Genomic DNA, 14,730 nt, shown 5'->3' with positions numbered 1-14,730 from the left:
AGTTTTTGACTGTTGTCATATTTTCTGCATGTTCAGTAAAGACAAAACGAATATAATCCCGGTGTCAGTAATTATTGTCCTTAAAGTCATATTACAACTTGGCGTAGTCGGCAGGATGGATGCAGATACAATGGACGAGACAACATTATCATCCAGTGTGACCCATCCAATGATACCGGTGGGAGCCCTCTTAAATCATTTGCCAAAGTTTAATGGATCTGATCTATTGTTGGAAGATTGGAGTGAACGGCTGGAAGGAGCGGCACGGCTCTGTAATGTTGCTCCACATTTAAAAGTAGAATTGGCGCTAAGTACCTTAGAAGGAGAAGCTAGGAAAACCGTTTTGTTACAGCCAGCACGACACCGACAAACCTTCGAACAAATTCGGCAGCTATTAGATGATGTGTATGGGGATACGTCCTCTGAGGGCATGATAAGGAAGCGATTCTTTGCCCGCCAGCAGAAAGAAGAAGAGACACTGGCGCAGTTATCAAATGGATTACAGGAAATAATGGCAATGTTGCAACGTAAAGAAGAACAATCAGCCGGGTCCTTTACCAATGTACACGTAGTATTGCGGGATCAGTTTGTAATAGGTCTCAAGAATCCACCGTTAAGGAGAACTCTGAAGGAAAAATTAAAGAAAGAACCAGATATGACGATTCATCAATTATTGACGGAAGCTATCGCATTGGAAAAAGAGGAATCGGCCAGTACTGATACGGTGGTCAGGCAAGCAGAAATTGTAACCAAGAAGAACCCCGACATGGAGGCAAGGATGGAGTCATTGGAAGGTGCCATGAGAGAGTTGAAAGCCGCTATTACTAATAAGCCTGACCCTGGAACTCCAGTTCGATACTCACAAGAGAGACAGTCGTTTGCAGATAGGAGGAAGCAAGGTAGGAATGCTCCAGACCCTACCATCTGCTACAATTGTGGCCGAGCAGGACACATTGCTAGAAATTGCATGCGTCCTCACTATCAGAGCAATCGCAGGAATTTAAACTAGAACGACCTGTAGTTGAGGGGCAAACTACAGGGGAGTCCACGGATACATGCCCTGCGTTAGATGCTACAGATATAGTGGGGGAATGTCCCGTCGTCGTAGCAAAATTCAATGGCGTTGAGTTGTCATGTTTAATCGATACTGGATCTCAAGTGACCACTATGGATAAAGTTGTGTTTGAAACTTATTTCCCTTCCTTGTTATGTGAGAAGAGTGACACTTGGATAAGACTCAAGGCAGCTAATAGTTTACCTATCCCTATCCTGGGAGTTATACAAATGGACATTTCAATATGGAATCGTGATTTGAACAAAAAGGGGGTTATCATAGTAGAAAAAGCTATGGACTCTGAAATTCCCGTGATTCTAGGAATGAATATATTGCGGGACTTAGATGGAGTAATGTCACAAGAGCTGGGCCCAAAATACTGGAAACAAATACCCACTCAACGACCTTCTCAAATGGCTTTACAGCGCACTTTAAAACATTGTCGCATTAATGGAGAACTGTTAAATTGGCCTGGAAGGGTAGGACTGGTTAAGATACCAGCCTCTCGAAGTATACAAGTACCAGCAGGACATGAAATGTTGTTACCCTTGCCAGTGGGTACTAATAAAGTGTTAAAGGGCACCACTGTGTTAATTGAATCAGCTCTGCAGAAAGAAGGAGTAGCCGTGGCCCGGTCGATATGCAAGGTACAGGATGGACAAGTATTATTACGAGTGGTTAATATCACGAAACAAAATGTAACCTTATTTCCCCGGGAACTAGTAGCTGAAGTGTTTCCGGTGAGGGAGGAACAAGTGGAAAGCCGTTCAGATTGGCAAGTGAGTTATCCTTGTGAAAGTGTAGCTGTGGTTACAGTGTGTCGAGCCACCACTCAAGCTAATGACACCATTGGGAGGCGATTACTGGAGCAAATACCTTTAGAAGGAACGGATTTGACTACCAGACAAATAGATGAAGTGGCGGGAGTGTTAGGAGAGCACTCCAAGGCTTTTTCCAAGAATGAAGCAGACTTTGGGTTGACAACAACTTTAGAACATGAAATACATACGGGAAATGCTCACCCGGTACGAGAACGATACCGTACCATTCCGCCCGCTTTTTATCAAGAAGCCAAAGTGTTGCTAAAACGCATGCTAGACAGTCATGTTATCCGACCCAGTAAAAGTCCATGGGCTTCTCCCATAGTATTAGTAAAGAAGAAAGATGGAAGCTTGCGGTTCTGTGTAGATTACCGGCGATTGAATGCCTGCACCGTCAGAGATGCATACCCTTTACCACGAATAGAAGACTCTTTGCTGGCTTTGGGTAAGGCCAAATACTTCTCTACCCTGGATTTGGCCAGTGGGTACTGGCAAGTACCAGTTGCAGAAGAAGATCGAGAAAAGACTGCATTCATCACCCCTATGGGGTTATACGAATTTTTGAGAATGCCGTTCGGTCTAACCAATGCACCAGCTACATTTCAGCGCTTGATGGAAGTTTGTTTGGGAGATTTAAACTTTGAATGTTTGCTCATCTACCTAGATGACATCATTATCTTCTCAGCCACTTTCACAGAACATTTGGAAAGATTGAAAGTGGTACTTACGCGTATCGAAGAACATGGTCTAAAACTAAAACCGGGCAAATGTCACTTGTTTAAAGAAAGAATTGAGTACCTGGGACACGTGGTTACTAGAGACGGTGTACAACCAATGGATGCCAAAGTACGAGCCGTGCAACAATGGCCGGTACCAAAGACAGTAACAGAGCTTAGAAGTTTCCTAGGACTGATTGGATATTACAGACGGTTCATACAGAATTTTGCTAAGGTGGCTGCTCCCCTATATGTGTTACTGAATGGAACCAAACCGGGAGTCTTTCATAAGAGAAGTATCACTTGGGGAATAGAGGCTGAACAAGCCTTCCAAGAGTTAAAAAGACGACTAACTGGTGCTCCTGTCTTGGCGTATGCAGATTACTCTCTACCATTTGTTTTGTGTACCGATGGAAGTTTAAAAGGATTAGGAGCTGTTCTTTCTCAAGTGCAGAATGGACGGGAACGTGTCATTGCTTATGCCAGTCGGACGCTGAGAGATGGGGAAAAGAATCCGGACAACTATAGCTCATTCCGGTTGGAACTTTTGGCAGTCGTATGGGCGGTTACCGAGCGATTTGCAGATATCTTGCTGGGCGCAGAGTGTGTGTTATGGACTGACAATAATCCATTGGTTCATTTAGACTCGGCCAAATTGGGTGCTATGGAGCAACGTTGGCGAGCACGACTTAGCAAATTTAAATTTACTGTGAAGTACCGCCCAGGACGAGCTAATGGGAATGCAGATGCCCTGTCCCGTAATCCAGTAGATTTGCCTGAAGGACTGACTGAAGAGGAGTTAGAGGAAACAGAGACTCCTAATTTCCTTGCCAATGAAGTACATGATCAGATGCCAGGTGAGAATATTCAAAGTGCTCCGGTGCATACTGGGGAGCCCATAAGAGAAACCATCGATCAATGGACTGCTGAAGAATGGAAGAAACAGCAGTTGCAAGATATTCAAATTCGGACTGTAAGAAGATGGGTGCTAGAGAGATACCGACCCAATCAACGAGAGCGATTGCGATTGTCTGGAGTGGGACAGAGAATATATCGCCAACGAGATAGATTGGCAGTAAAACAAGGGATATTGTACCGCCGAGTATTCCTACCGACCATGGAAGGACCCGTCTGGCAAGCTGTGTTGCCGGAGCGAGAGTTAGAAAGTACGGTTAAGTGGATGCATGAGAAAAAGGGGCATTATGGTCCTGAAAAGACTTTCCGTTGGTTGCAACAATTCTACTATCATCCTTTGCTGTTTGCAGTGGCACAGAAAGTGTGTCAGAACTGTAGAAATTGCACCCTGGCCAGAGCGGCTGAACAACAAGCTCCGGTGGGGCATATACAGACGCATTATCCATTACAGTTGGTCATGATGGACTATTTGACAGTAGATGAGTCTTTACAAGGGTACAGATATTTATTGGTTGTGATAGACCACTTCACCAAATTCACAGTGGCTGTACCTACCAGAGATCAAACGGCTGAATCTGCGGCACATGGATTGTGGACTCATTTCATCTTACCCTATGGATGTCCTTCACAGCTTCACTCTGATCAAGGAGCTTGTTTTGAGGGGCGAGTAATAGAAGAATTATGCAGATTGTACCAGATTAAAAAGACCCGCACGACCCCGTATCACCCTCAAGGGAACGGGGCCTGTGAAAGGATGAATCGGACCATATTGCAGTTGTTGCGAACACTGGAGAAACAAAAAAAAGAGAGATGGCCTGACTACATTGCAGAATTAATCTGGATCTATAATAACACTGTACATGCCACTACTGGATATTCTCCTTTTCTGTTAATGTTCGGAAGAAATGGACGATGTCCCCTAAATTTAATGATGCCTATCCCGGAAGAACAAGAAGAGTGGACTCCGCAGACCTGGATGTGGGGTCATCGACGCAAGGTACAAGAAATGTATAATTTAGTGGCGCAGAGACTGGGGCCTCATGATCTTACAGTAAATCAGAAATTGAAGGAACTACCTTTGCAAGTGGGTGATAGAGTAATCGTGCGAAACCAGGGTGCAAAAAGAGCAGGAAAGCTGCAATGGAAGTGGGAAACCTTGGCGTATGAGGTGGTGCGTCAGCCCAATCCATATATTCCTGTATTTGTGATCAAGCCGGAGGGTAGTAGTGGCCCTTTGAAAACCGTACACAGAAATATGCTGAGACCCTGCACATTTATAAGTCGTGAACCAGAAGGAAACACTAGAGATCCTCCTGTTGCAACACCCGTTCCCATAGATGAAGGTTGGTGGAGTCCGCCGGTTCAAGTACCAGAGAGACAAGAAAGTACCAGTGAAGTACAAGAAGAGAATGTTACTCCTGTGGAAGAAGAGTTGTCACAGGTACGTCATTCTCAGCGATCCAATTTTGGAAGACTTCCTTCTAGGTTTGAAGGATTTGTGACGCCACAGCAAGTTGCCGGGACGGCAACTGATAAACCTGGGGGAAAAGATGTAACCCAGCAAAAGGATTGTATGGCATTGAGAAATGGGAGGTTGTGGCCGGCCACTAGAGGGCGCTGTGAGGTTAGTACATCGACAGTGTTTAGTGTGTGGAGTGGGATACAAGAGAGGTCTGGAGGGAGGTCTGGGAAGCGCTGGACAGGAAGAGACAGAGACTGGACTGAGAGAGCTGTAGCAAGTAAGGAAGACATTGTGACTCAGATAACTGTAAAAGATAAAGAACATTCTGGCCAGCAGCAGAGCATAAGTAATGTGAAGTATCAGACACGCATTTACTGGAGTTCCAAGTTAAGGAGATCCGGCCGAGTTAAGAAGAGAGTGTTTAGAGCAAGAAGCTGAAGACGCCATTTTGAGCATAAGGTAACATAGAGCCATTAACTGCCGGCTCATCAGAGAGTGCATTGTATTACATTGCCGGTCCTCAAAGATCACATTACACTAAACCTGGAAGCTAAGAGACTTTATTATCCTAAGGCACCGGATAAAGAGAACATATTTTAATCATTACGGATTATAAGAGACTGTGTTATATGGAAGTGCCGGATAAAAGCAGAGACTGTATTGTTTACCGAGCCCCAGTTATATTTTGCCTAGAGCTCAAGTTTTTGACTGTTGTCATATTTTCTGCATGTTCAGTAAAGACAAAACAAATATAATCCCGGTGTCAGTAATTATTGTCCTTAAAGTCATATTACAAGCGGTAGCCAAGGGGTTAATGAGCTCAGCCATGCCTGCATGAAGTGAGTGTTGTAAAGCCTGCAACATGGTCTTGAGCATAGCTTCTGTTACAGGGTTGGAGGATGAGGGCAATTAATCAAGGACTTGCCCAGGTATAGAGGTAACAGATATATTAGCTCCTACCATGTCCTGTGTATCGTCCGGGTCATATACTGTCTCCCTTGGTGTCTCAGGGGTTCTGGGTGCCGGGGAAGATGGCGCCGAGAAGGCCAGCCCACGTGGTGATGCAGGGCTATGTGGAGAGGCGCGCTCTCTCAGAGAGATTGCATCTCTGAATGCTCTTGTGTGCGCATTCCTCCCCTCTGCAAGCAGACTAACCTCCGATGCTGGCACTGATCTGCTTCTTCTCGGCAGCTGCTCTTCCATCTCTCTCCTCGGGGTTTGTTGGTACGGCTCAGTGGTGAGTGAGCTAGCCTGTGTGTCGGAGGCCATTTCCTCCCTGTCTTCCTCTGGTCGCCTTGGATAGTAAAAGTCCGTCAATTTTACCGATTTCGTCACCGGTTTTCTTTTCCTCGGCATCTCCCTTCTGTGCTTGTATGTTTAGTTTGCGTCCTCTCTCATTCCTCGGTGCTAAACAGCTAGTTTTCAGTGCTTCATGCCGGAGCCGAAGTATCAAGCGGCCATCAGGTTCAGCTGCCAAGCCACGCCCCCTATTGATTAACTTATATTAACTTTTATTTGGGGGGAAATAGAAAAAAACTGAAATTTTGCCACTCTTTTTCGCGTCTTAAATCAACGCCGTTTACCGTGTGATATAAATAACACAATAACTTTATTCAGCGGGTTGTTACGATTGCAACGATACCAAATTTGTATAGTTTTTGTATGTTTTACTACTTACACAGTAAAAACGCTTTTTTTTCAAAATTATTTGTTTTTGTGTCTCCATGTTTGAAGAGCCGTAACGTTTTTATTTTTTCGCAGATACGGTTGTATGAGGGCTTTTTTTTTGCGGGAAGACTTGTAGTTTTTATTGGTACCATTTTGGAGTAGATGCGACTTTTTGATCACTTTTTATCACATTTTTTTAAAGTCAGGATTCACAGAAAACAGCAATTTTTCCATAGTTTTTTATTAATTTTTTTACGGCGTTCACTGTGCGGGTTAAATAATGTTATAGATTTATAGTCGGGGTCGTTACGGACGCGGCGATACCAAATATGTGTAACTTTTTTACTTTATTTTGTTTTTTTAATAGTAAAGCAGTTTGTAAGGGGAACAGCTGGGATTTTCATTTTTTTTCACATTTTTTTTTTTATTAACATTATTAAACTTTTTTTTCACTTTTTTACTAGTCCCACTAGGGGACTATAATATGCGATTCTGCGATCACTATTATAATACACTGCAATACTTTTGTATTGCAGTGTATTATGCCTGTCCGTTTAAAACGGACAGGCATCTGCTCGGTCATGCCTGCGGCATGATCTAGCAGGCATTCACTCCAGGCAGACCTGGGGGCCTTTATTAGACTCCCAGGTGCCATTGGAGACACAGACACTCGGCAATCGTATCGCCGGGTGTCGGTGGGGGAGAGAGGGAGCTCCCTCCCTCTCTCCAAAACCACTCAGATGCGGTGCTCGCTATTGAGCACCGCATCTGAGAGGTTAAACGGGTGAGATCGATACTAATATCGATCTCACCCGGCAGAGCAGGGACGCTCCCAGCCCTCAGCTGCCTCTAGCAGCTGAGAGCAGGGAGATTTGACAGCTCCCTGCTCTGTAAACTTATTCCGATGCCGCGACGTAAAAAGTCTATGGCATCGGAATAAGGCCCGTTAGTGACCGACGTAGAAACACGATGGGCCGGTCACTAACGTGTTAAAGGGGTTCTCTGGAAAAAACTTTATGGTCTCATGTTTACTTGATAAAGTGGTTCTGTTTCCACTAAACGCGTTGTACCTCAAGAGACCCTCTATCTCTCTTTTTTATGTATGTTTTATTATGATCTATTGTTTTAGACAATTAATTATATATATATTTTTTCTCAAAAAAGTATTGCGCCTGGATGGTGTCTCTTTTTTACAGTGGATCCCACCTGGTTCCCACTGTTTTTATCTACCTACTCTTACTGAAGATGTCCTCAAAACTGGCTTAATGAGATGGTAGATCGGAGAGTGACTGAGGCAGTGGAGGCAAAACAGGGCGGACCTGTTGCAGGCAGCGGCTAAGGCATCTTGGCCCCCATTGGGGGACCTCTCCAGAACTCCAGTGAAGGACCTGGGCGTGTAGACAAAGCCAAGGCAGACCCAGCAGAACCGGGTTGATGGCTTTAGGCAGGACGAGGAAGTTGATCTGTTCTGAGTGAAGGACTCCGATTTGTAACGTAAGTGGTTTCATGATAGCCACAATAGGATCGGGCAATGGTAGTCCATTTACAGAAGCAACAGCAAGGGATCTCTCTAGAAGAACTGTGGGTAGATGTAGTCGGTCTACTAAATCCTGCTGGATGAAATCTGCAGCTGCCCTGGAGTCAAAATAGGCAGAGGAGAAGTGTGATGTCTCTCCCGAGATGATGGTCACAGGAATAGATAATTTGGAAGAGGTTTTGATGTTTGGCATCATCCCACCTAGAGTTGCCTCTCTAGGAGCTGGAGTTTCCCGGCTTTTGTGGACATTGGCGCACGAAAGGGCCTTTAAGGCCGCAATACAAACACAGACCTGAAGAGCGTCAGCGCTGTTTCTCCTGCTCGGACAACTTGACTCTGTCTACCTGCATTGGTTCCTCAGGTAGAGCAACAAGAGGGGGCAGTAGTGGTCTCTGGAACAAGGGTGCTAATCTGTGAAAAAGTCTCTCCACCGAACCTCCTCATCGCGTTCCTGGATCCTCATGTTGACCCGGGTAGCCAACAGGATATGGACATCCAAGGTAGGTGGGAGGTCGCGGGCTGCCAGCTCGTCCATGGTGTGTGAGGACAGTCCATGCCATAGGTCGCCACCAATGCTTCATTGTTCCATGCCAACTCTGCTGCCAGGGTACGGAAGGAGATGGCATACTCTCCTGCTGTGGACCCCCTTGCTTGAGGGTTAGCAGAGTGGCTGCTGCTAAGGATGTTCGACCCGGCTTCTTGAACACGTCACAAAAAGTCTGTAAGAACAGGGCTAAGTCCGAAAATTTGGGCCCCTGTCATTCCAGGATGGGGTTCGCCCATGCGAGGGACTTGCCAGCGAGGAGGGAAATAATGAACGCTACATTGGCCTCATCAGAGGAGAAATGGTGAGCACGCAGTCATAGCGAGGAAAAAGAGGCAGTGCAACTGTGGATCCAGAAAACAGACAGTAGGAGTATTAGGCAGTGGAACGGCAGCAGTCTCTGGGGAAGGAACAGGGAGTTCATCCAGTCGGGCGATGATGGAGTTTACAGCCACGAGGAGTTGATCCTGACGTGCATATAGATACAATATATACTATTGGGGTCCACCCCTTAGTAATTGCTGACGTGCATATAGGTCACGCATATCCGTCTGTATGACCTGAACTGTGGTCTTAGGCTGGCCAGCGGGTTCCATGGCCTGAGGGTAATCTAGGGAACATATGTAGCTGACTTTAGCTTGACTAATAATGCATTAAATACACAGTGGAAAGATCCCTTATCTTGACCTTTTCAATGACTTCTCAATGGTTATTTTTGTGTGATATCACGCTGCAACAAGTTATCAGAGTCCAGTTAAAGATGGCTACATCCGTATGTGGACCCACTAGGCCGTGGGCTCCGGCTCAGATAGGGCTAGGTGTGGCAGGTTGCGCCAGACGAAGCGGATGGCACCAGGAATGGTAGATGACACACAGACGTGGCATATCCAGCCGGCGGTACCACACGACTCTGATAAAAGGCAGGCACAGTTAGGAAACAGCAAGGGATACAGGAAATAGGATGCAGGGAACGGGAACTCTGGGATCAAGCAGGAAAATACTAAGGGACCCTTTGCAATACAAACATGGGAAAAGTACAAACAACGCTCAAGCAAGGAGTGGAAGGGCAGAGACCTTTTTATAATCCAGGGTGCACTGGGGTAGGATAGAAAACTTTTAGGAAGTGCACACGCTGGCCCTTTAAGGCACTCCTCGCACACTCCAGGAAGGGAAGGCCGCGCCAGCCGTGGTCTCTGGGGACGTAGCCAGGCAGTTGCGGTCGCGGCCGTTCATCACAGGGTGAGCGACAGAGGTCCGCAGTCATAACACTGAGATTTTTTTTGGTATTGTATATATGTACTGAGCAGTGGCGTAACTACCGGCGTAGCAGCCGTAGCGGCTGCTACGGGGCCCGCAGCATGAGGGGGCCCGTGTCGCCCGCTGGCACGGGCCCCACCATAGCCGGAGGCTCCGCTGGCAGCCGCTATGGCTGCTACAGCGGGACGCCACTGAACACTACGGCAGAGCAGGGAGGTATCTCCCCGCTCTGCCATTAACTGGTTCCCGACCGCTGGCTGTATTTTTACGGCCAGCGGTCAGGGTCCTTAAAACCCGAGCCATAGACTTTTTACGACTCCGGTTTTAACTTACTGCCCGCGCGATCGGGCTGCTGAATGTCGGGTCTCCGGCTGTCAGTGACTGCCGGGGACCCCGAGGAGAGGATAGAAGCAGCTTTCGTTGCCAGTGATCATACATGTATCCCCTATCCTGTGGATAGGGGATACATGTATTTTGTAGGACACACTGTAGGTCGCATTTTTTTGGGAGGGGGGACGCTGTATGGCGTTCCCTACAGGGGGGGGAACGCTGTATGGCGTTGCCTACAGGGGGGGGCTGTATGGCGTTCCCTACAGGGGGGGGCTGTATGGCGTTCCCTACAGGGGGGGCTCTATGGCGTTCCCTACAGGGGGGGTGTATGGCGTTCCCTACAGGGGGGGCTGTATGGTGTTCTCTACAGGGGGAGCTGTATGGGGTTCTCTACAGGGGGGTCTGTATGGCGTTCTCTGCAGGGGGACTGTATGGCGTTCTCTACAGGAGGGCTGTATGGCGTTCTCTACACGGAGGGCTGTATGGCGTTAGCACTGTCCAATAAATATACAGTACACAGAAGAAAATACGGTCCAGCAATCCTCATGACAATGTGATGACTTTATTAGAAAAACATTTTATAAACCACACGGCATGTTGAAGTGATGATACAAGACTGCTTACGCGCATCGAAAGCCAACTACATTCTTCGCAAATGTACGCCATCTCCTCCAAATAGTCAATTATATCAGAAGTCCAGTTCCTTGTGCTGCATGACTCGTGGACACCCTATCCGTGGCGATATCCGTGTCCTTTCCACTGCTTCTCACTTGAGTCCTGTAGGCACAAAAAACATTCTGCAAGTATCCATTGTCATCCGTGCCTGCAGATTCTGCTTTAATGATGCAACTCACTCAACTCCTTGTCTATTTCATCGTTTACTGATGCCTCTTTTAGATGCGACAGATGTATTTTTTTTATACTTACCAGCCTGCTTCACAGGCACCATCCCTTTTTATTGGCACCTGATCAATAAGGGGGTCCTTGCTCCACCACCATAACACTGCAATACTAAACAAAATCTTCCATAGACATCACAAAAACTAGACAAGCCTTTCCTCCCTTATGTTTCCCAACATTTCCTGGGACAAGTGTGTGTAGGTAGAAATCAACAAACATGTTTCCTGGCCCCAAACTTTACCCCCTCTTTCCAGTAAAGGATTGGCTTTCGGTATCACGCCTCCTCGCTTTTACCTTTTTACTTTATCCTGCGTAAACATTTTTTTCAGCATCTTAAACGTCTTGCCCATTAGCCCATCTATCCCCAACATCAGACCACTTATTATCATCTGACAGATCAGAATCAGACTCAACCAGCTACTGTTGCCTTCTTCTGCTTCTCTTTACATCCAGATGCGCTGCTCCTGTAATTCCAAACATTGTGCCAGTACCCCGTGTTTTAAACATTTTGGCAACCCCAAGGTGTCCCTCTCCCATGTTGAGATTATGAGGCCCTACTGGGATATTGCTGCCTTCATCGACCCTGGATCCCTGCGCAAGGATCCTGGCACTTGGCCCATCATTGTGCCATGTTCCCTCAAATTTTTGCTAGAATGATACCATTGAGGATACCTGCCTTGCTTCCTTGATGCCATTTCCTCCAAACAATCCAGTACACCCCAAGTCCAGGTCCTTGTGCTGCATGACTTGTGGGGGCTCTATACGTGGCAATATCCTGGCACCTTCCATTGCTTTCCGCTTGAGTGCTGTAAATATAAAAACATTCTGCCAGTGTCCATTATCACCTATGCCTGCAGATTATGACTGTGTAATGAAACTCACTTAAGTCCTTGTCTATTGCATCCAGGCCTTGACACATCGCAAATGTTCTTGGCAGACCAAAGCTGTCTAAAATCCCCCTACACTCCCTCACCCAATTACCTTACACCTACGTTCAGTCCCAAACCGAGCCATGTGGCCAGCATTTTGGACAAAGATACCCCTAACTTACATTATGCCTATTCCTACCAACTATCCAAGGTTCCCCACTGCTACGCCTTTCTTGGCATTTTGCCCGCTCATTACTTTTTCAATGTACAGAGCTACAGGTGGATACTGTATATAGTAACTAATGATGGACATACCGCATATAGATGAAATATTACTTCAGAGAGTCCCCCTGGCAGCAGGCAGCCGATCTCAAGAAATTCTGGAACAAAAAGTATAAACTGTGAAGATATTATGACATGCGCTTAGTATGGTTCATCATATCAACAAATATATGTTCAGCCTATTGAAAACATCAGGGAGATTGTTCCCACAGTCTTGTCATGTGTCTCTATAGGAACATTCTGGATGACATCACATTATAGAATTTCTATAGGTTGTTATTTGCTATAATACTTACATATATACAGTGGATCTTCTAGCATGTCGGCTGTCACTGGTGCCACATATTCAGATGTTATAAATGTCTGTAAAATACATAATGGGTTTAATGCACATACATAAAATAACCCCATATCTATAATGAATAATAATATATTTACTTTCACACATTTCATTTTCTATCACAGGGCGAGTCCAATGCCCCTCTGCCACACAAATAACACCAGCAGTATAATGGCACATAATAGTTGGAGGACCCTGGTATAGATTTTGTATCAGGGACCAGGAGCTTATTGTTATTCTTCTATATAATCTTATCCTTAATGGAAAACTTCTAATTTGTCTTTTGTGGAGTCTTTTGGACTGGAGTAGAGAGAGTAGAAAATGGTAAATTGGATTTCTGGATTCAACAGACAAAATAATTATTAAAGGGGTTTTCTGACAGTTTCATAAACCTTAGTCTAAGCCGCATATGGCTAAAACTAACAAATTGTCCCTACTCATTTTTTAAATTCCCTGTGGCTCCTGCGCTGGTGGTTCTGTTGTCTTTAGTTGCTAGGCCACAGCGGTCATGTCCGTGTGGATGGCATGTCACGTGGCAGCTATTGTGTCACATCCAGGGCCGGCCTTAGGTTTATTGGTGACATGTGCAGTATCTGTGACGTCCTCCCCCTTATGATGCACCATGTAGTGTCCAAATAATTTAATCATACAGTGCCCAAATAACATCACCCAGTCAATAAACTAGGGATTGTATCTTTCTGTTTTTTTATATTATAGGTTTGGGCCCTAAATGCCGGATCGGCAGTGTAAGTTGAGGGTGCCCAGGCCATCTATGATGGTAGTGCCCTCTTCAGTATTGACCAGTAATACACACTATGTGATCATTTAGAGATGCAGTTAATAAAATACACTGACCTTGGACTCTCCTACTGAATACATCCGACTGAATGTAGAACGTTATGTGATGTGAGGTGGAGGGCTCTGCTTAATCTTTGATCTGCCCTCCTGGGACGTGTGGTTATCATTAACTCTTATGAGGAATTAATTCTAGGAGAAAGAAAGACAATGTATTAGGACAAATCTCAATCAATGGCAACATTTCTATCTAGAACAGAGTCCAGTCCCCAACCAGTGTAAAATTACCAAAGGGGTAAATAGGATGACCGGCTGGGGTCCAGGGATTTGGGGTGGCCCACAGCTCTGGGGCTCCATACGCCCCTGAAATTGGACAAACAATAACGGCGCAGGGAGGAAGCGAAATGTCTGACCCGGTTGGTCGTCTATTAGGTGAGTATAGTTTTTTATTTTATAGGAGCAAAGGGGGCACTATTAATATGGGGGATAAAAGGACTGAGTCGGGGCTTAGAAAAGGGGGCTTCATTACTGTGGGGCCATACAAAAGGGGCATTCTGACCCAGGACATACAAAAAGTGTCATTCTAACTGTGGAGGGTATTGGTGGATACTGCATATAGTAACTAATAAGAGACGCACCTTGCATAGATGAAATATTGCTTCAGAGAGTCCCCCTGGCAGCAGGCAGCTGATCTTAAGGTGTTCTGGAAAAAACAATAATTGTGTAGTTTTATTTCTCCAGACAGACGTGTGCTCAGTATAGACCACCCAACAATGAAGGAAATGTACATTAGGGCTCATGTACACAGCAACTTCATGTGGACGGACCTGTATGGTGGCGCACAGACTGCAGTACTGGTAATGTAGACACCAGTGGCGTAACTACCGCGGTAGCAGCAGTAGCGGCTGCTACGGGGCCCGGGGCTTGAGGGGGCCCGTGCCGCCAGCCGACACGCCCTCCCAAATGCCCGGTGGCGCCGCTAGCAGCCGTTATGGCTGCTACAGGGGTAGCACCGCTACTGTGGGGCCCGCGCCGCCGAGCCTTACACAGGCACTCTCATGCCTGTAGGTGTCGCTAGCACCGGAGGGGGCCCCGGTGCTAGCGGCAGCCAAATACATGTATTAGCGCTGAATGGCCGGGCATGTTCCGTGCCTGACCATCCAGTGCCTTACAATGACACTGATTGGCTAGCGGCGCGATGACATCATCGCGCCGCTTCCATGCTTGGAAGGTGCTGATT

General features: G+C 46.2%; 1 long non-coding RNA gene across 1 annotated transcript; it reads right to left on the bottom strand.

Moving 5' to 3' along the window:
- Positions 1–10,870: 10,870 nt before the first annotated feature.
- LOC142740461 (uncharacterized) lies at positions 10,871–14,192 on the bottom strand. The gene is made up of 4 exons (XR_012880701.1): positions 14,129–14,192; positions 13,551–13,682; positions 12,652–12,718; positions 10,871–12,453 (listed from the first exon to the last, which is right to left on the bottom strand). It is a non-coding gene; the product is annotated as an uncharacterized LOC142740461 (long non-coding RNA).
- Positions 14,193–14,730: the final 538 nt, after the last annotated feature.

The sequence above is a fragment of the Rhinoderma darwinii genome, chromosome 2, assembly GCF_050947455.1.
Source record: "Rhinoderma darwinii isolate aRhiDar2 chromosome 2, aRhiDar2.hap1, whole genome shotgun sequence".
NCBI lineage: Eukaryota > Metazoa > Chordata > Amphibia > Anura > Rhinodermatidae > Rhinoderma > Rhinoderma darwinii.
This window is presented reverse-complemented; position numbering and strand designations above follow the sequence as displayed.